Source organism: Brachyhypopomus gauderio, unplaced genomic scaffold (assembly GCF_052324685.1).
Source record: "Brachyhypopomus gauderio isolate BG-103 unplaced genomic scaffold, BGAUD_0.2 sc125, whole genome shotgun sequence".
Classification (NCBI taxonomy): domain Eukaryota; kingdom Metazoa; phylum Chordata; class Actinopteri; order Gymnotiformes; family Hypopomidae; genus Brachyhypopomus; species Brachyhypopomus gauderio.
The window spans coordinates 515,525-536,618 of record NW_027506946.1 but is presented as its reverse complement, the minus strand read 5'-3'; positions in this window follow the sequence as shown (position 1 = coordinate 536,618).

Here is a 21,094-nt window from a genome sequence, read left to right as displayed (position 1 = left end):
CCAAGTTATGCTCAGAAACACTGTTTAGAGCGTTTACAGAGCCAGCAAACGCTGTTTTGAACGCCTTAATACAAGACTTACTACTTGTTTGGAAATGCATGTGTAACATTACAAACATGATAAAACAGCTTGTTATCACGTCCAAACACTGTTTTGGAACAAAATATGAGTTTTCAGTTCATTCTTCAAAAGTTGCACTTTTGCTCCAAGTTATGCTCAGAAACACTGTTTAGAGCGCTTACAGCGCCAGCAAACGCGGTTTTGAACGCCTTAATACAAGACTTACTACTTGTTTGGAAATGCATGTGTAACATTACAAACATGATAAAACAGCTTGCTATCACATCCAAACACTGTTTTGGAACAAAATATGAGTTTTCTTTTCATTCTTCAAAAGTTGCACTTTTGCCACAAGTTATGCTCAGAAACACTGTTTAGAGCGCTTACAGCGCCAGCAAACGCTGTTTTGAACGCCTTAATACAAGACTTACTACTTGTTTGGAAATGCATGTGTAACATTACAAACATGATAAAACAGCTTGCTATCACATCCAAACACTGTTTTGGAACAAAATATGAGTTGTCAGTTCATTCTTCAAAAGTTGCACTTTTGCCCCAAGTTATGCTCAGAAACACTGTTTAGAGCGTTTACAGAGCCAGCAAACGCTGTTTTGAACGCCTTAATACAAGACTTACTACTTGTTTGGAAATGCATGTGTAACATTACAAACATGATAAAATAGCTTGTTATCACGTCCAAACACTGTTTTGGAACAAAATATGAGTTTTCAGTTCATTCTTCAAAAGTTGCACTTTTGCTCCAAGTTATGCTCAGAAACACTGTTTAGAGCGCTTACAGCGACAGCAAACGCTGTTTTGAACGCCTTAATACAAGACTTACTACTTGTTTGGAAATGCATGTGTAACATTACAAACATGATAAAACAGCTTGTTATCACATCCAAACACTGTTTTAGAACAAAATATGAGTTTTCAGTTCATTCTTCAAAAGTTGCACTTTTGCTCCAAGTTATGCTCAGAAACACTGTTTAGAGCGTTTACAGAGCCAGCAAACGCTGTTTTGAACGCCTAAATGCAAGACTTACTACTTGTTTGGAAATGCATGTGTAACATTACAAACATGATAAAACAGCTTGTTATCACATCCAAACACTGTTTTGGAACAAAATATGAGTTTTCTTTTCATTCTTCAAAAGTTGCACTTTTGCCACAAGTTATGCTCAGAAACACTGTTTAGAGCGCTAACAGCGCCAGCAAACGCTGTTTTGAACGCCTTAATACAATACTTACTACTTGTTTGGAAATGCATGTGTAACATTACAAACATGATAAAACAGCTTGTTATCACATCCAAACACTGTTTTGGAACAAAATATGAGTTTTCTTTTCATTCTTCAAAAGTTGCACTTTTGCCACAAGTTATGCTCAGAAACACTGTTTAGAGCGCTAACAGCGCCAGCAAACGCTGTTTTGAACGCCTTAATACAAGACTTACTACTTGTTTGGAAATGCATGTGTAACATTACAAACATGATAAAACAGCTTGTTATCACATCCAAACACTGTTTTGGAACAAAATATGAGTTTTCTTTTCATTCTTCAAAAGTTGCACTTTTGCCACAAGTTATGCTCAGAAACACTGTTTAGAGCGCTTACAGCGCCAGCAAACGCTGTTTTGAACGCCTTAATACAAGACTTACTACTTGTTTGGAAATGCATGTGTAACATTACAAACATGATAAAACAGCTTGTTATCACATCCAAACACTGTTTTAGAACAAAATATGAGTTTTCAGTTCATTCTTCAAAAGTTGCACTTTTGCTCCAAGTTATGCTCAGAAACACTGTTTAGAGCGTTTACAGAGCCAGCAAACGCTGTTTTGAACGCCTAAATGCAAGACTTACTACTTGTTTGGAAATGCATGTGTAACATTACAAACATGATAAAACAGCTTGTTATCACATCCAAACACTGTTTTGGAACAAAATATGAGTTTCTTTTTTCATTCTTCAAAAGTTGCACTTTTGCCACAAGTTATGCTCAGAAACACTGTTTAGAGCGCTAACAGCGCCAGCAAACGCTGTTTTGAACGCCTTAATACAAGACTTACTACTTGTTTGGAAATGCATGTGTAACATTACAAACATGATAAAACAGCTTGTTATCACATCCAAACACTGTTTTGGAACAAAATATGAGTTTTCTTTTCATTCTTCAAAAGTTGCACTTTTGCCACAAGTTATGCTCAGAAACACTGTTTAGAGCGCTAACAGCGCCAGCAAACGCTGTTTTGAACGCCTTAATACAAGACTTACTACTTGTTTGGAAATGCATGTGTAACATTACAAACATGATAAAACAGCTTGCTATCACATCCAAACACTGTTTTGGAACAAAATATGAGTTGTCAGTTCATTCTTCAAAAGTTGCACTTTTTCCCCAAGTTATGCTCAGAAACACTGTTTAGAGCGTTTACAGAGCCAGCAAACGCTGTTTTGAACGCCTTAATACAAGACTTACTACTTGTTTGGAAATGCATGTGTAACATTACAAACATGATAAAACAGCTTGTTATCACGTCCAAACACTGTTTTGGAACAAAATATGAGTTTTCAGTTCATTCTTCAAAAGTTGCACTTTTGCTCCAAGTTATGCTCAGAAACACTGTTTAGAGCGCTTACAGCGCCAGCAAACGCGGTTTTGAACGCCTTAATACAAGACTTACTACTTGTTTGGAAATGCATGTGTAACATTACAAACATGATAAAACAGCTTGCTATCACATCCAAACACTGTTTTGGAACAAAATATGAGTTTTCTTTTCATTCTTCAAAAGTTGCACTTTTGCCACAAGTTATGCTCAGAAACACTGTTTAGAGCGCTTACAGCGCCAGCAAACGCTGTTTTGAACGCCTTAATACAAGACTTACTACTTGTTTGGAAATGCATGTGTAACATTACAAACATGATAAAACAGCTTGCTATCACATCCAAACACTGTTTTGGAACAAAATATGAGTTGTCAGTTCATTCTTCAAAAGTTGCACTTTTGCCCCAAGTTATGCTCAGAAACACTGTTTAGAGCGTTTACAGAGCCAGCAAACGCTGTTTTGAACGCCTTAATACAAGACTTACTACTTGTTTGGAAATGCATGTGTAACATTACAAACATGATAAAATAGCTTGTTATCACGTCCAAACACTGTTTTGGAACAAAATATGAGTTTTCAGTTCATTCTTCAAAAGTTGCACTTTTGCTCCAAGTTATGCTCAGAAACACTGTTTAGAGCGCTTACAGCGACAGCAAACGCTGTTTTGAACGCCTTAATACAAGACTTACTACTTGTTTGGAAATGCATGTGTAACATTACAAACATGATAAAACAGCTTGTTATCACATCCAAACACTGTTTTAGAACAAAATATGAGTTTTCAGTTCATTCTTCAAAAGTTGCACTTTTGCTCCAAGTTATGCTCAGAAACACTGTTTAGAGCGTTTACAGAGCCAGCAAACGCTGTTTTGAACGCCTAAATGCAAGACTTACTACTTGTTTGGAAATGCATGTGTAACATTACAAACATGATAAAACAGCTTGTTATCACATCCAAACACTGTTTTGGAACAAAATATGAGTTTTCTTTTCATTCTTCAAAAGTTGCACTTTTGCCACAAGTTATGCTCAGAAACACTGTTTAGAGCGCTAACAGCGCCAGCAAACGCTGTTTTGAACGCCTTAATACAATACTTACTACTTGTTTGGAAATGCATGTGTAACATTACAAACATGATAAAACAGCTTGTTATCACATCCAAACACTGTTTTGGAACAAAATATGAGTTTTCTTTTCATTCTTCAAAAGTTGCACTTTTGCCACAAGTTATGCTCAGAAACACTGTTTAGAGCGCTAACAGCGCCAGCAAACGCTGTTTTGAACGCCTTAATACAAGACTTACTACTTGTTTGGAAATGCATGTGTAACATTACAAACATGATAAAACAGCTTGTTATCACATCCAAACACTGTTTTGGAACAAAATATGAGTTTTCTTTTCATTCTTCAAAAGTTGCACTTTTGCCACAAGTTATGCTCAGAAACACTGTTTAGAGCGCTTACAGCGCCAGCAAACGCTGTTTTGAACGCCTTAATACAAGACTTACTACTTGTTTGGAAATGCATGTGTAACATTACAAACATGATAAAACAGCTTGTTATCACGTCCAAACACTGTTTTGGAACAAAATATGAGTTTTCAGTTCATTCTTCAAAAGTTGCACTTTTGCTCCAAGTTATGCTCAGAAACACTGTTTAGAGCGCTTACAGCGACAGCAAACGCTGTTTTGAACGCCTTAATACAAGACTTACTACTTGTTTGGAAATGCATGTGTAACATTACAAACATGATAAAACAGCTTGTTATCACATCCAAACACTGTTTTAGAACAAAATATGAGTTTTCAGTTCATTCTTCAAAAGTTGCACTTTTGCTCCAAGTTATGCTCAGAAACACTGTTTAGAGCGTTTACAGAGCCAGCAAACGCTGTTTTGAACGCCTAAATGCAAGACTTACTACTTGTTTGGAAATGCATGTGTAACATTACAAACATGATAAAACAGCTTGTTATCACATCCAAACACTGTTTTGGAACAAAATATGAGTTTTCTTTTCATTCTTCAAAAGTTGCACTTTTGCCACAAGTTATGCTCAGAAACACTGTTTAGAGCGCTAACAGCGCCAGCAAACGCTGTTTTGAACGCCTTAATACAATACTTACTACTTGTTTGGAAATGCATGTGTAACATTACAAACATGATAAAACAGCTTGTTATCACATCCAAACACTGTTTTGGAACAAAATATGAGTTTTCTTTTCATTCTTCAAAAGTTGCACTTTTGCCACAAGTTATGCTCAGAAACACTGTTTAGAGCGCTAACAGCGCCAGCAAACGCTGTTTTGAACGCCTTAATACAAGACTTACTACTTGTTTGGAAATGCATGTGTAACATTACAAACATGATAAAACAGCTTGTTATCACATCCAAACACTGTTTTGGAACAAAATATGAGTTTTCTTTTCATTCTTCAAAAGTTGCACTTTTGCCACAAGTTATGCTCAGAAACACTGTTTAGAGCGCTTACAGCGCCAGCAAACGCTGTTTTGAACGCCTTAATACAAGACTTACTACTTGTTTGGAAATGCATGTGTAACATTACAAACATGATAAAACAGCTTGCTATCACATCCAAACACTGTTTTGGAACAAAATATGAGTTGTCAGTTCATTCTTCAAAAGTTGCACTTTTGCCCCAAGTTATGCTCAGAAACACTGTTTAGAGCGTTTACAGAGCCAGCAAACGCTGTTTTGAACGCCTTAATACAAGACTTACTACTTGTTTGGAAATGCATGTGTAACATTACAAACATGATAAAACAGCTTGTTATCACGTCCAAACACTGTTTTGGAACAAAATATGAGTTTTCAGTTCATTCATCAAAAGTTGCACTTTTGCTCCAAGTTATGCTCAGAAACACTGTTTAGAGCGCTTACAGCGCCAGCAAACGCTGTTTTGAACGCCTTAATACAAGACTTACTACTTGTTTGGAAATGCATGTGTAACATTACAAACATGATAAAACAGCTTGCTATCACATCCAAACACTGTTTTGGAACAAAATATGAGTTGTCAGTTCATTCTTCAAAAGTTGCACTTTTGCCCCAAGTTATGCTCAGAAACACTGTTTAGAGCGTTTACAGAGCCAGCAAACGCTGTTTTGAACGCCTTAATACAAGACTTACTACTTGTTTGGAAATGCATGTGTAACATTACAAACATGATAAAACAGCTTGTTATCACGTCCAAACACTGTTTTGGAACAAAATATGAGTTTTCAGTTCATTCTTCAAAAGTTGCACTTTTGCTCCAAGTTATGCTCAGAAACACTGTTTAGAGCGCTTACAGCGACAGCAAACGCTGTTTTGAACGCCTTAATACAAGACTTACTACTTGTTTGGAAATGCATGTGTAACATTACAAACATGATAAAACAGCTTGTTATCACATCCAAACACTGTTTTAGAACAAAATATGAGTTTTCAGTTCATTCTTCAAAAGTTGCACTTTTGCTCCAAGTTATGCTCAGAAACACTGTTTAGAGCGTTTACAGAGCCAGCAAACGCTGTTTTGAACGCCTAAATGCAAGACTTACTACTTGTTTGGAAATGCATGTGTAACATTACAAACATGATAAAACAGCTTGTTATCACATCCAAACACTGTTTTGGAACAAAATATGAGTTTTCTTTTCATTCTTCAAAAGTTGCACTTTTGCCACAAGTTATGCTCAGAAACACTGTTTAGAGCGCTAACAGCGCCAGGAAACGCTGTTTTGAACGCCTTAATACAAGACTTACTACTTGTTTGGAAATGCATGTGTAACATTACAAACATGATAAAACAGCTTGTTATCACGTCCAAACACTGTTTTGGAACAAAATATGAGTTTTCAGTTCATTCTTCAAAAGTTGCACTTTTGCTCCAAGTTATGCTCAGAAACATTGTTTAGAGCGCTTACAGCGCCAGCAAACGCTGTTTTGAACGCCTTAATACAAGACTTACTACTTGTTTGGAAATGCATGTGTAACATTACAAACATGATAAAACAGCTTGTTATCACATCCAAACACTGTTTTAGAACAAAATATGAGTTTTCAGTTCATTCTTCAAAAGTTGCACTTTTGCTCCAAGTTATGCTCAGAAACACTGTTTAGAGCGTTTACAGAGCCAGCAAACGCTGTTTTGAACGCCTAAATGCAAGACTTACTACTTGTTTGGAAATGCATGTGTAACATTACAAACATGATAAAACAGCTTGTTATCACATCCAAACACTGTTTTGGAACAAAATATGAGTTTTCTTTTCATTCTTCAAAAGTTGCACTTTTGCCACAAGTTATGCTCAGAAACACTGTTTAGAGCGCTAACAGCGCCAGCAAACGCTGTTTTGAACGCCTTAATACAAGACTTACTACTTGTTTGGAAATGCATGTGTAACATTACAAACATGATAAAACAGCTTGCTATCACATCCAAACACTGTTTTGGAACAAAATATGAGTTGTCAGTTCATTCTTCAAAAGTTGCACTTTTGCCCCAAGTTATGCTCAGAAACACTGTTTAGAGCGTTTACAGAGCCAGCAAACGCTGTTTTGAACGCCTTAATACAAGACTTACTACTTGTTTGGAAATGCATGTGTAACATTACAAACATGATAAAACAGCTTGTTATCACGTCCAAACACTGTTTTGGAACAAAATATGAGTTTTCAGTTCATTCTTCAAAAGTTGCACTTTTGCTCCAAGTTATGCTCAGAAACACTGTTTAGAGCGCTTACAGCGCCAGCAAACGCGGTTTTGAACGCCTTAATACAAGACTTACTACTTGTTTGGAAATGCATGTGTAACATTACAAACATGATAAAACAGCTTGCTATCACATCCAAACACTGTTTTGGAACAAAATATGAGTTTTCTTTTTATTCTTCAAAAGTTGCACTTTTGCCACAAGTTATGCTCAGAAACACTGTTTAGAGCGCTAACAGCGCCAGCAAACGCTGTTTTGAACGCCTTAATACAAGACTTACTACTTGTTTGGAAATGCATGTGTAACATTACAAACATGATAAAACAGCTTGTTATCACATCCAAACACTGTTTTGGAACAAAATATGAGTTTTCTTTTCATTCTTCAAAAGTTGCACTTTTGCCACAAGTTATGCTCAGAAACACTGTTTAGAGCGCTTACAGCGCCAGCAAACGCTGTTTTGAACGCCTTAATACAAGACTTACTACTTGTTTGGAAATGCATGTGTAACATTACAAACATGATAAAACAGCTTGTTATCACGTCCAAACACTGTTTTGGAACAAAATATGAGTTTTCAGTTCATTCTTCAAAAGTTGCACTTTTGCTCCAAGTTATGCTCAGAAACACTGTTTAGAGCGCTTACAGCGCCAGCAAACGCTGTTTTGAACGCCTTAATACAAGACTTACTACTTGTTTGGAAATGCATGTGTAACATTACAAACATGATAAAACAGCTTGTTATCACATCCAAACACTGTTTTAGAACAAAATATGAGTTTTCAGTTCATTCTTCAAAAGTTGCACTTTTGCTCCAAGTTATGCTCAGAAACACTGTTTAGAGCGTTTACAGAGCCAGCAAACGCTGTTTTGAACGCCTAAATGCAAGACTTACTACTTGTTTGGAAATGCATGTGTAACATTACAAACATGATAAAACAGCTTGTTATCACATCCAAACACTGTTTTGGAACAAAATATGAGTTTTCTTTTCATTCTTCAAAAGTTGCACTTTTGCCACAAGTTATGCTCAGAAACACTGTTTAGAGCGCTAACAGCGCCAGCAAACGCTGTTTTGAACGCCTTAATACAAGACTTACTACTTGTTTGGAAATGCATGTGTAACATTACAAACATGATAAAACAGCTTGCTATCACATCCAAACACTGTTTTGGAACAAAATATGAGTTGTCAGTTCATTCTTCAAAAGTTGCACTTTTTCCCCAAGTTATGCTCAGAAACACTGTTTAGAGCGTTTACAGAGCCAGCAAACGCTGTTTTGAACGCCTTAATACAAGACTTACTACTTGTTTGGAAATGCATGTGTAACATTACAAACATGATAAAACAGCTTGTTATCACGTCCAAACACTGTTTTGGAACAAAATATGAGTTTTCAGTTCATTCTTCAAAAGTTGCACTTTTGCTCCAAGTTATGCTCAGAAACACTGTTTAGAGCGCTTACAGCGCCAGCAAACGCGGTTTTGAACGCCTTAATACAAGACTTACTACTTGTTTGGAAATGCATGTGTAACATTACAAACATGATAAAACAGCTTGCTATCACATCCAAACACTGTTTTGGAACAAAATATGAGTTTTCTTTTCATTCTTCAAAAGTTGCACTTTTGCCACAAGTTATGCTCAGAAACACTGTTTAGAGCGCTTACAGCGCCAGCAAACGCTGTTTTGAACGCCTTAATACAAGACTTACTACTTGTTTGGAAATGCATGTGTAACATTACAAACATGATAAAACAGCTTGCTATCACATCCAAACACTGTTTTGGAACAAAATATGAGTTGTCAGTTCATTCTTCAAAAGTTGCACTTTTGCCCCAAGTTATGCTCAGAAACACTGTTTAGAGCGTTTACAGAGCCAGCAAACGCTGTTTTGAACGCCTTAATACAAGACTTACTACTTGTTTGGAAATGCATGTGTAACATTACAAACATGATAAAACAGCTTGTTATCACGTCCAAACACTGTTTTGGAACAAAATATGAGTTTTCAGTTCATTCTTCAAAAGTTGCACTTTTGCTCCAAGTTATGCTCAGAAACACTGTTTAGAGCGCTTACAGCGACAGCAAACGCTGTTTTGAACGCCTTAATACAAGACTTACTACTTGTTTGGAAATGCATGTGTAACATTACAAACATGATAAAACAGCTTGTTATCACATCCAAACACTGTTTTAGAACAAAATATGAGTTTTCAGTTCATTCTTCAAAAGTTGCACTTTTGCTCCAAGTTATGCTCAGAAACACTGTTTAGAGCGTTTACAGAGCCAGCAAACGCTGTTTTGAACGCCTAAATGCAAGACTTACTACTTGTTTGGAAATGCATGTGTAACATTACAAACATGATAAAACAGCTTGTTATCACATCCAAACACTGTTTTGGAACAAAATATGAGTTTTCTTTTCATTCTTCAAAAGTTGCACTTTTGCCACAAGTTATGCTCAGAAACACTGTTTAGAGCGCTAACAGCGCCAGCAAACGCTGTTTTGAACGCCTTAATACAATACTTACTACTTGTTTGGAAATGCATGTGTAACATTACAAACATGATAAAACAGCTTGTTATCACATCCAAACACTGTTTTGGAACAAAATATGAGTTTTCTTTTCATTCTTCAAAAGTTGCACTTTTGCCACAAGTTATGCTCAGAAACACTGTTTAGAGCGCTAACAGCGCCAGCAAACGCTGTTTTGAACGCCTTAATACAAGACTTACTACTTGTTTGGAAATGCATGTGTAACATTACAAACATGATAAAACAGCTTGTTATCACATCCAAACACTGTTTTGGAACAAAATATGAGTTTTCTTTTCATTCTTCAAAAGTTGCACTTTTGCCACAAGTTATGCTCAGAAACACTGTTTAGAGCGCTTACAGCGCCAGCAAACGCTGTTTTGAACGCCTTAATACAAGACTTACTACTTGTTTGGAAATGCATGTGTAACATTACAAACATGATAAAACAGCTTGTTATCACGTCCAAACACTGTTTTGGAACAAAATATGAGTTTTCAGTTCATTCTTCAAAAGTTGCACTTTTGCTCCAAGTTATGCTCAGAAACACTGTTTAGAGCGCTTACAGCGACAGCAAACGCTGTTTTGAACGCCTTAATACAAGACTTACTACTTGTTTGGAAATGCATGTGTAACATTACAAACATGATAAAACAGCTTGTTATCACATCCAAACACTGTTTTAGAACAAAATATGAGTTTTCAGTTCATTCTTCAAAAGTTGCACTTTTGCTCCAAGTTATGCTCAGAAACACTGTTTAGAGCGTTTACAGAGCCAGCAAACGCTGTTTTGAACGCCTAAATGCAAGACTTACTACTTGTTTGGAAATGCATGTGTAACATTACAAACATGATAAAACAGCTTGTTATCACATCCAAACACTGTTTTGGAACAAAATATGAGTTTTCTTTTCATTCTTCAAAAGTTGCACTTTTGCCACAAGTTATGCTCAGAAACACTGTTTAGAGCGCTAACAGCGCCAGCAAACGCTGTTTTGAACGCCTTAATACAATACTTACTACTTGTTTGGAAATGCATGTGTAACATTACAAACATGATAAAACAGCTTGTTATCACATCCAAACACTGTTTTGGAACAAAATATGAGTTTTCTTTTCATTCTTCAAAAGTTGCACTTTTGCCACAAGTTATGCTCAGAAACACTGTTTAGAGCGCTAACAGCGCCAGCAAACGCTGTTTTGAACGCCTTAATACAAGACTTACTACTTGTTTGGAAATGCATGTGTAACATTACAAACATGATAAAACAGCTTGTTATCACATCCAAACACTGTTTTGGAACAAAATATGAGTTTTCTTTTCATTCTTCAAAAGTTGCACTTTTGCCACAAGTTATGCTCAGAAACACTGTTTAGAGCGCTTACAGCGCCAGCAAACGCTGTTTTGAACGCCTTAATACAAGACTTACTACTTGTTTGGAAATGCATGTGTAACATTACAAACATGATAAAACAGCTTGCTATCACATCCAAACACTGTTTTGGAACAAAATATGAGTTGTCAGTTCATTCTTCAAAAGTTGCACTTTTGCCCCAAGTTATGCTCAGAAACACTGTTTAGAGCGTTTACAGAGCCAGCAAACGCTGTTTTGAACGCCTTAATACAAGACTTACTACTTGTTTGGAAATGCATGTGTAACATTACAAACATGATAAAACAGCTTGTTATCACGTCCAAACACTGTTTTGGAACAAAATATGAGTTTTCAGTTCATTCTTCAAAAGTTGCACTTTTGCTCCAAGTTATGCTCAGAAACACTGTTTAGAGCGCTTACAGCGCCAGCAAACGCTGTTTTGAACGCCTTAATACAAGACTTACTACTTGTTTGGAAATGCATGTGTAACATTACAAACATGATAAAACAGCTTGCTATCACATCCAAACACTGTTTTGGAACAAAATATGAGTTGTCAGTTCATTCTTCAAAAGTTGCACTTTTGCCCCAAGTTATGCTCAGAAACACTGTTTAGAGCGTTTACAGAGCCAGCAAACGCTGTTTTGAATGCCTTAATACAAGACTTACTACTTGTTTGGAAATGCATGTGTAACATTACAAACATGATAAAACAGCTTGTTATCACGTCCAAACACTGTTTTGGAACAAAATATGAGTTTTCAGTTCATTCTTCAAAAGTTGCACTTTTGCTCCAAGTTATGCTCAGAAACACTGTTTAGAGCGCTTACAGCGACAGCAAACGCTGTTTTGAACGCCTTAATACAAGACTTACTACTTGTTTGGAAATGCATGTGTAACATTACAAACATGATAAAACAGCTTGTTATCACATCCAAACACTGTTTTAGAACAAAATATGAGTTTTCAGTTCATTCTTCAAAAGTTGCACTTTTGCTCCAAGTTATGCTCAGAAACACTGTTTAGAGCGCTAACAGCGCCAGCAAACGCTGTTTTGAACGCCTTAATACAAGACTTACTACTTGTTTGGAAATGCATGTGTAACATTACAAACATGATAAAACAGCTTGTTATCACATCCAAACACTGTTTTAGAACAAAATATGAGTTTTCAGTTCATTCTTCAAAAGTTGCACTTTTGCTCCAAGTTATGCTCAGAAACACTGTTTAGAGCGTTTACAGAGCCAGCAAACGCTGTTTTGAACGCCTAAATGCAAGACTTACTACTTGTTTGGAAATGCATGTGTAACATTACAAACATGATAAAACAGCTTGTTATCACATCCAAACACTGTTTTGGAACAAAATATGAGTTTTCTTTTCATTCTTCAAAAGTTGCACTTTTGCCACAAGTTATGCTCAGAAACACTGTTTAGAGCGCTAACAGCGCCAGCAAACGCTGTTTTGAACGCCTTAATACAAGACTTACTACTTGTTTGGAAATGCATGTGTAACATTACAAACATGATAAAACAGCTTGCTATCACATCCAAACACTGTTTTGGAACAAAATATGAGTTGTCAGTTCATTCTTCAAAAGTTGCACTTTTTCCCCAAGTTATGCTCAGAAACACTGTTTAGAGCGTTTACAGAGCCAGCAAACGCTGTTTTGAACGCCTTAATACAAGACTTACTACTTGTTTGGAAATGCATGTGTAACATTACAAACATGATAAAACAGCTTGTTATCACGTCCAAACACTGTTTTGGAACAAAATATGAGTTTTCAGTTCATTCTTCAAAAGTTGCACTTTTGCTCCAAGTTATGCTCAGAAACACTGTTTAGAGCGCTTACAGCGCCAGCAAACGCGGTTTTGAACGCCTTAATACAAGACTTACTACTTGTTTGGAAATGCATGTGTAACATTACAAACATGATAAAACAGCTTGCTATCACATCCAAACACTGTTTTGGAACAAAATATGAGTTTTCTTTTCATTCTTCAAAAGTTGCACTTTTGCCACAAGTTATGCTCAGAAACACTGTTTAGAGCGCTTACAGCGCCAGCAAACGCTGTTTTGAACGCCTTAATACAAGACTTACTACTTGTTTGGAAATGCATGTGTAACATTACAAACATGATAAAACAGCTTGCTATCACATCCAAACACTGTTTTGGAAAAAAATATGAGTTGTCAGTTCATTCTTCAAAAGTTGCACTTTTGCCCCAAGTTATGCTCAGAAACACTGTTTAGAGCGTTTACAGAGCCAGCAAACGCTGTTTTGAACGCCTTAATACAAGACTTACTACTTGTTTGGAAATGCATGTGTAACATTACAAACATGATATAACAGCTTGTTATCACGTCCAAACACTGTTTTGGAACAAAATATGAGTTTTCAGTTCATTCTTCAAAAGTTGCACTTTTGCTCCAAGTTATGCTCAGAAACACTGTTTAGAGCGCTTACAGCGACAGCAAACGCTGTTTTGAACGCCTTAATACAAGACTTACTACTTGTTTGGAAATGCATGTGTAACATTACAAACATGATAAAACAGCTTGTTATCACATCCAAACACTGTTTTAGAACAAAATATGAGTTTTCAGTTCATTCTTCAAAAGTTGCACTTTTGCTCCAAGTTATGCTCAGAAACACTGTTTAGAGCGTTTACAGAGCCAGCAAACGCTGTTTTGAACGCCTAAATGCAAGACTTACTACTTGTTTGGAAATGCATGTGTAACATTACAAACATGATAAAACAGCTTGTTATCACATCCAAACACTGTTTTGGAACAAAATATGAGTTTTCTTTTCATTCTTCAAAAGTTGCACTTTTGCCACAAGTTATGCTCAGAAACACTGTTTAGAGCGCTAACAGCGCCAGCAAACGCTGTTTTGAACGCCTTAATACAATACTTACTACTTGTTTGGAAATGCATGTGTAACATTACAAACATGATAAAACAGCTTGTTATCACATCCAAACACTGTTTTGGAACAAAATATGAGTTTTCTTTTCATTCTTCAAAAGTTGCACTTTTGCCACAAGTTATGCTCAGAAACACTGTTTAGAGGGCTAACAGCGCCAGCAAACGCTGTTTTGAACGCCTTAATACAAGACTTACTACTTGTTTGGAAATGCATGTGTAACATTACAAACATGATAAAACAGCTTGTTATCACATCCAAACACTGTTTTGGAACAAAATATGAGTTTTCTTTTCATTCTTCAAAAGTTGCACTTTTGCCACAAGTTATGCTCAGAAACACTGTTTAGAGCGCTTACAGCGCCAGCAAACGCTGTTTTGAACGCCTTAATACAAGACTTACTACTTGTTTGGAAATGCATGTGTAACATTACAAACATGATAAAACAGCTTGTTATCACGTCCAAACACTGTTTTGGAACAAAATATGAGTTTTCAGTTCATTCTTCAAAAGTTGCACTTTTGCTCCAAGTTATGCTCAGAAACACTGTTTAGAGCGCTTACAGCGACAGCAAACGCTGTTTTGAACGCCTTAATACAAGACTTACTACTTGTTTGGAAATGCATGTGTAACATTACAAACATGATAAAACAGCTTGTTATCACATCCAAACACTGTTTTAGAACAAAATATGAGTTTTCAGTTCATTCTTCAAAAGTTGCACTTTTGCTCCAAGTTATGCTCAGAAACACTGTTTAGAGCGTTTACAGAGCCAGCAAACGCTGTTTTGAACGCCTAAATGCAAGACTTACTACTTGTTTGGAAATGCATGTGTAACATTACAAACATGATAAAACAGCTTGTTATCACATCCAAACACTGTTTTGGAACAAAATATGAGTTTTCTTTTCATTCTTCAAAAGTTGCACTTTTGCCACAAGTTATGCTCAGAAACACTGTTTAGAGCGCTAACAGCGCCAGCAAACGCTGTTTTGAACGCCTTAATACAATACTTACTACTTGTTTGGAAATGCATGTGTAACATTACAAACATGATAAAACAGCTTGTTATCACATCCAAACACTGTTTTGGAACAAAATATGAGTTTTCTTTTCATTCTTCAAAAGTTGCACTTTTGCCACAAGTTATGCTCAGAAACACTGTTTAGAGCGCTAACAGCGCCAGCAAACGCTGTTTTGAACGCCTTAATACAAGACTTACTACTTGTTTGGAAATGCATGTGTAACATTACAAACATGATAAAACAGCTTGTTATCACATCCAAACACTGTTTTGGAACAAAATATGAGTTTTCTTTTCATTCTTCAAAAGTTGCACTTTTGCCACAAGTTATGCTCAGAAACACTGTTTAGAGCGCTTACAGCGCCAGCAAACGCTGTTTTGAACGCCTTAATACAAGACTTACTACTTGTTTGGAAATGCATGTGTAACATTACAAACATGATAAAACAGCTTGCTATCACATCCAAACACTGTTTTGGAACAAAATATGAGTTGTCAGTTCATTCTTCAAAAGTTGCACTTTTGCCCCAAGTTATGCTCAGAAACACTGTTTAGAGCGTTTACAGAGCCAGCAAACGCTGTTTTGAACGCCTTAATACAAGACTTACTACTTGTTTGGAAATGCATGTGTAACATTACAAACATGATAAAACAGCTTGTTATCACGTCCAAACACTGTTTTGGAACAAAATATGAGTTTTCAGTTCATTCTTCAAAAGTTGCACTTTTGCTCCAAGTTATGCTCAGAAACACTGTTTAGAGCGCTTACAGCGCCAGCAAACGCTGTTTTGAACGCCTTAATACAAGACTTACTACTTGTTTGGAAATGCATGTGTAACATTACAAACATGATAAAACAGCTTGCTATCACATCCAAACACTGTTTTGGAACAAAATATGAGTTGTCAGTTCATTCTTCAAAAGTTGCACTTTTGCCCCAAGTTATGCTCAGAAACACTGTTTAGAGCGTTTACAGAGCCAGCAAACGCTGTTTTGAACGCCTTAATACAAGACTTACTACTTGTTTGGAAATGCATGTGTAACATTACAAACATGATAAAACAGCTTGTTATCACGTCCAAACACTGTTTTGGAACAAAATATGAGTTTTCAGTTCATTCTTCAAAAGTTGCACTTTTGCTCCAAGTTATGCTCAGAAACACTGTTTAGAGCGCTTACAGCGCCAGCAAACGCTGTTTTGAACGCCTTAATACAAGACTTACTACTTGTTTGGAAATGCATGTGTAACATTACAAACATGATAAAACAGCTTGTTATCACGTCCAAACACTGTTTTGGAACAAAATATGAGTTTTCAGTTCATTCTTCAAAAGTTGCACTTTTGCTCCAAGTTATGCTCAGAAACACTGTTTAGAGCGCTTACAGCGCCAGCAAACGCTGTTTTGAACGCCTTAATACAAGACTTACTACTTGTTTGGAAATGCATGTGTAACATTACAAACATGATAAAACAGCTTGTTATCACATCCAAACACTGTTTTAGAACAAAATATGAGTTTTCAGTTCATTCTTCAAAAGTTGCACTTTTGCTCCAAGTTATGCTCAGAAACACTGTTTAGAGCGTTTACAGAGCCAGCAAACGCTGTTTTGAACGCCTAAATGCAAGACTTACTACTTGTTTGGAAATGCATGTGTAACATTACAAACATGATAAAACAGCTTGTTATCACATCCAAACACTGTTTTGGAACAAAATATGAGTTTTCTTTTCATTCTTCAAAAGTTGCACTTTTGCCACAAGTTATGCTCAGAAACACTGTTTAGAGCGCTAACAGCGCCAGCAAACGCTGTTTTGAACGCCTTAATACAAGACTTACTACTTGTTTGGAAATGCATGTGTAACATTACAAACATGATAAAACAGCTTGTTATCACGTCCAAACACTGTTTTGGAACAAAATATGAGTTTTCAGTTCATTCTTCAAAAGTTGCACTTTTGCTCCAAGTTATGCTCAGAAACACTGTTTAGAGCGCTTACAGCGACAGCAAACGCTGTTTTGAACGCCTTAATACAAGACTTACTACTTGTTTGGAAATGCATGTGTAACATTACAAACATGATAAAACAGCTTGTTATCACATCCAAACACTGTTTTAGAACAAAATATGAGTTTTCAGTTCATTCTTCAAAAGTTGCACTTTTGCTCCAAGTTATGCTCAGAAACACTGTTTAGAGCGTTTACAGAGCCAGCAAACGCTGTTTTGAACGCCTAAATGCAAGACTTACTACTTGTTTGGAAATGCATGTGTAACATTACAAACATGATAAAACAGCTTGTTATCACATCCAAACACTGTTTTGGAACAAAATATGAGTTTTCTTTTCATTCTTCAAAAGTTGCACTTTTGCCACAAGTTATGCTCAGAAACACTGTTTAGAGCGCTAACAGCGCCAGCAAACGCTGTTTTGAACGCCTTAATACAATACTTACTACTTGTTTGGAAATGCATGTGTAACATTACAAACATGATAAAACAGCTTGTTATCACATCCAAACACTGTTTTGGAACAAAATATGAGTTTTCTTTTCATTCTTCAAAAGTTGCACTTTTGCCACAAGTTATGCTCAGAAACACTGTTTAGAGCGCTAACAGCGCCAGCAAACGCTGTTTTGAACGCCTTAATACAAGACTTACTACTTGTTTGGAAATGCATGTGTAACATTACAAACATGATAAAACAGCTTGTTATCACATCCAAACACTGTTTTGGAACAAAATATGAGTTTTCTTTTCATTCTTCAAAAGTTGCACTTTTGCCACAAGTTATGCTCAGAAACACTGTTTAGAGCGCTTACAGCGCCAGCAAACGCTGTTTTGAACGCCTTAATACAAGACTTACTACTTGTTTGGAAATGCATGTGTAACATTACAAACATGATAAAACAGCTTGCTATCACATCCAAACACTGTTTTGGAACAAAATATGAGTTGTCAGTTCATTCTTCAAAAGTTGCACTTTTGCCCCAAGTTATGCTCAGAAACACTGTTTAGAGCGTTTACAGAGCCAGCAAACGCTGTTTTGAACGCCTTAATACAAGACTTACTACTTGTTTGGAAATGCATGTGTAACATTACAAACATGATAAAACAGCTTGTTATCACGTCCAAACACTGTTTTGGAACAAAATATGAGTTTTCAGTTCATTCTTCAAAAGTTGCACTTTTGCTCCAAGTTATGCTCAGAAACACTGTTTAGAGCGCTTACAGCGCCAGCAAACGCTGTTTTGAACGCCTTAATACAAGACTTACTACTTGTTTGGAAATGCATGTGTAACATTACAAACATGATAAAACAGCTTGCTATCACATCCAAACACTGTTTTGGAACAAAATATGAGTTGTCAGTTCATTCTTCAAAAGTTGCACTTTTGCCCCAAGTTATGCTCAGAAACACTGTTTAGAGCGTTTACAGAGCCAGCAAACGCTGTTTTGAACGCCTTAATACAAGACTTACTACTTGTTTGGAAATGCATGTGTAACATTACAAACATGATAAAACAGCTTGTTATCACGTCCAAACACTGTTTTGGAACAAAATATGAGTTTTCAGTTCATTCTTCAAAAGTTGCACTTTTGCTCCAAGTTATGCTCAGAAACACTGTTTAGAGCGCTTACAGCGCCAGCAAACGCTGTTTTGAACGCCTTAATACAAGACTTACTACTTGTTTGGAAATGCATGTGTAACATTACAAACATGATAAAACAGCTTGTTATCACGTCCAAACACTGTTTTGGAACAAAATATGAGTTTTCAGTTCATTCTTCAAAAGTTGCACTTTTGCTCCAAGTTATGCTCAGAAACACTGTTTAGAGCGCTTACAGCGCCAGCAAACGCTGTTTTGAACGCCTTAATACAAGACTTACTACTTGTTTGGAAATGCATGTGTAACATTACAAACATGATAAAACAGCTTGTTATCACATCCAAACACTGTTTTAGAACAAAATATGAGTTTTCAGTTCATTCTTCAAAAGTTGCACTTTTGCTCCAAGTTATGCTCAGAAACACTGTTTAGAGCGTTTACAGAGCCAGCAAACGCTGTTTTGAACGCCTAAATGCAAGACTTACTACTTGTTTGGAAATGCATGTGTAACATTACAAACATGATAAAACAGCTTGTTATCACATCCAAACACTGTTTTGGAACAAAATATGAGTTTTCTTTTCATTCTTCAAAAGTTGCACTTTTGCCACAAGTTATGCTCAGAAACACTGTTTAGAGCGCTAACAGCGCCAGCAAACGCTGTTTTGAACGCCTTAATACAAGACTTACTACTTGTTTGGAAATGCATGTGTAACATTACAAACATGATAAAACAGCTTGCTATCACATCCAAACACTGTTTTGGAACAAAATATGAGTTGTCAGTTCATTCTTCAAAAGTTGCACTTTTTCCCCAAGTTATGCTCAGAAACACTGTTTAGAGCGTTTACAGAGCCAGCAAACGCTGTTTTGAACGCCTTAATACAAGACTTACTACTTGTTTGGAAATGCATGTGTAACATTACAAACATGATAAAACAGCTTGTTATCACGTCCAAACACTGTTTTGGAACAAAATATGAGTTTTCAGTTCATTCTTCAAAAGTTGCACTTTTGCTCCAAGTTATGCTCAGAAACACTGTTTAGAGCGCTTACAGCGCCAGCAAACGCGGTTTTGAACGCCTTAATACAAGACTTACTACTTGTTTGGAAATGCATGTGTAACATTACAAACATGATAAAACAGCTTGCTATCACATCCAAACACTGTTTTGGAACAAAATATGAGTTTTCTTTTCATTCTTCAAAAGTTGCACTTTTGCCACAAGTTATGCTCAGAAACACTGTTTAGAGCGCTTACAGCGCCAGCAAACGCTGTTTTGAACGCCTTAATACAAGACTTACTACTTGTTTGGAAATGCATGTGTAACATTACAAACATGATAAAACAGCTTGCTATCACATCCAAACACTGTTTTGGAACAAAATATGAGTTGTCAGTTCATTCTTCAAAAGTTGCACTTTTGCCCCAAGTTATGCTCAGAAACACTGTTTAGAGCGTTTACAGAGCCAGCAAACGCTGTTTTGAACGCCTTAATACAAGACTTACTACTTGTTTGGAAATGCATGTGTAACATTACAAACATGATAAAACAGCTTGTTATCACGTCCAAACACTGTTTTGGAACAAAATATGAGTTTTCAGTTCATTCTTCAAAAGTTGCACTTTTGCTCCAAGTTATGCTCAGAAACACTGTTTAGAGCGCTTACAGCGACAGCAAACGCTGTTTTGAACGCCTTAATACAAGACTTACTACTTGTTTGGAAATGCATGTGTAACATTACAAACATGATAAAACAGCTTGTTATCACATCCAAACACTGTTTTAGAACAAAATATGAGTTTTCAGTTCATTCTTCAAAAGTTGCACTTTTGCTCCAAGTTATGCTCAGAAACACTGTTTAGAGCGTTTACAGAGCCAGCAAACGCTGTTTTGAACGCCTAAATGCAAGACTTACTACTTGTTTGGAAATGCATGTGTAACATTACAAACATGATAAAACAGCTTGTTATCACATCCAAACACTGTTTTGGAACAAAATATGAGTTTTCTTTTCATTCTTCAAAAGTTGCACTTTTGCCACAAGTTATGCTCAGAAACACTGTTTAGAGCGCTAACAGCGCCAGCAAACGCTGTTTTGAACGCCTTAATACAATACTTACTACTTGTTTGGAAATGCATGTGTAACATTACAAACATGATAAAACAGCTTGTTATCACATCCAAACACTGTTTTGGAACAAAATATGAGTTTTCTTTTCATT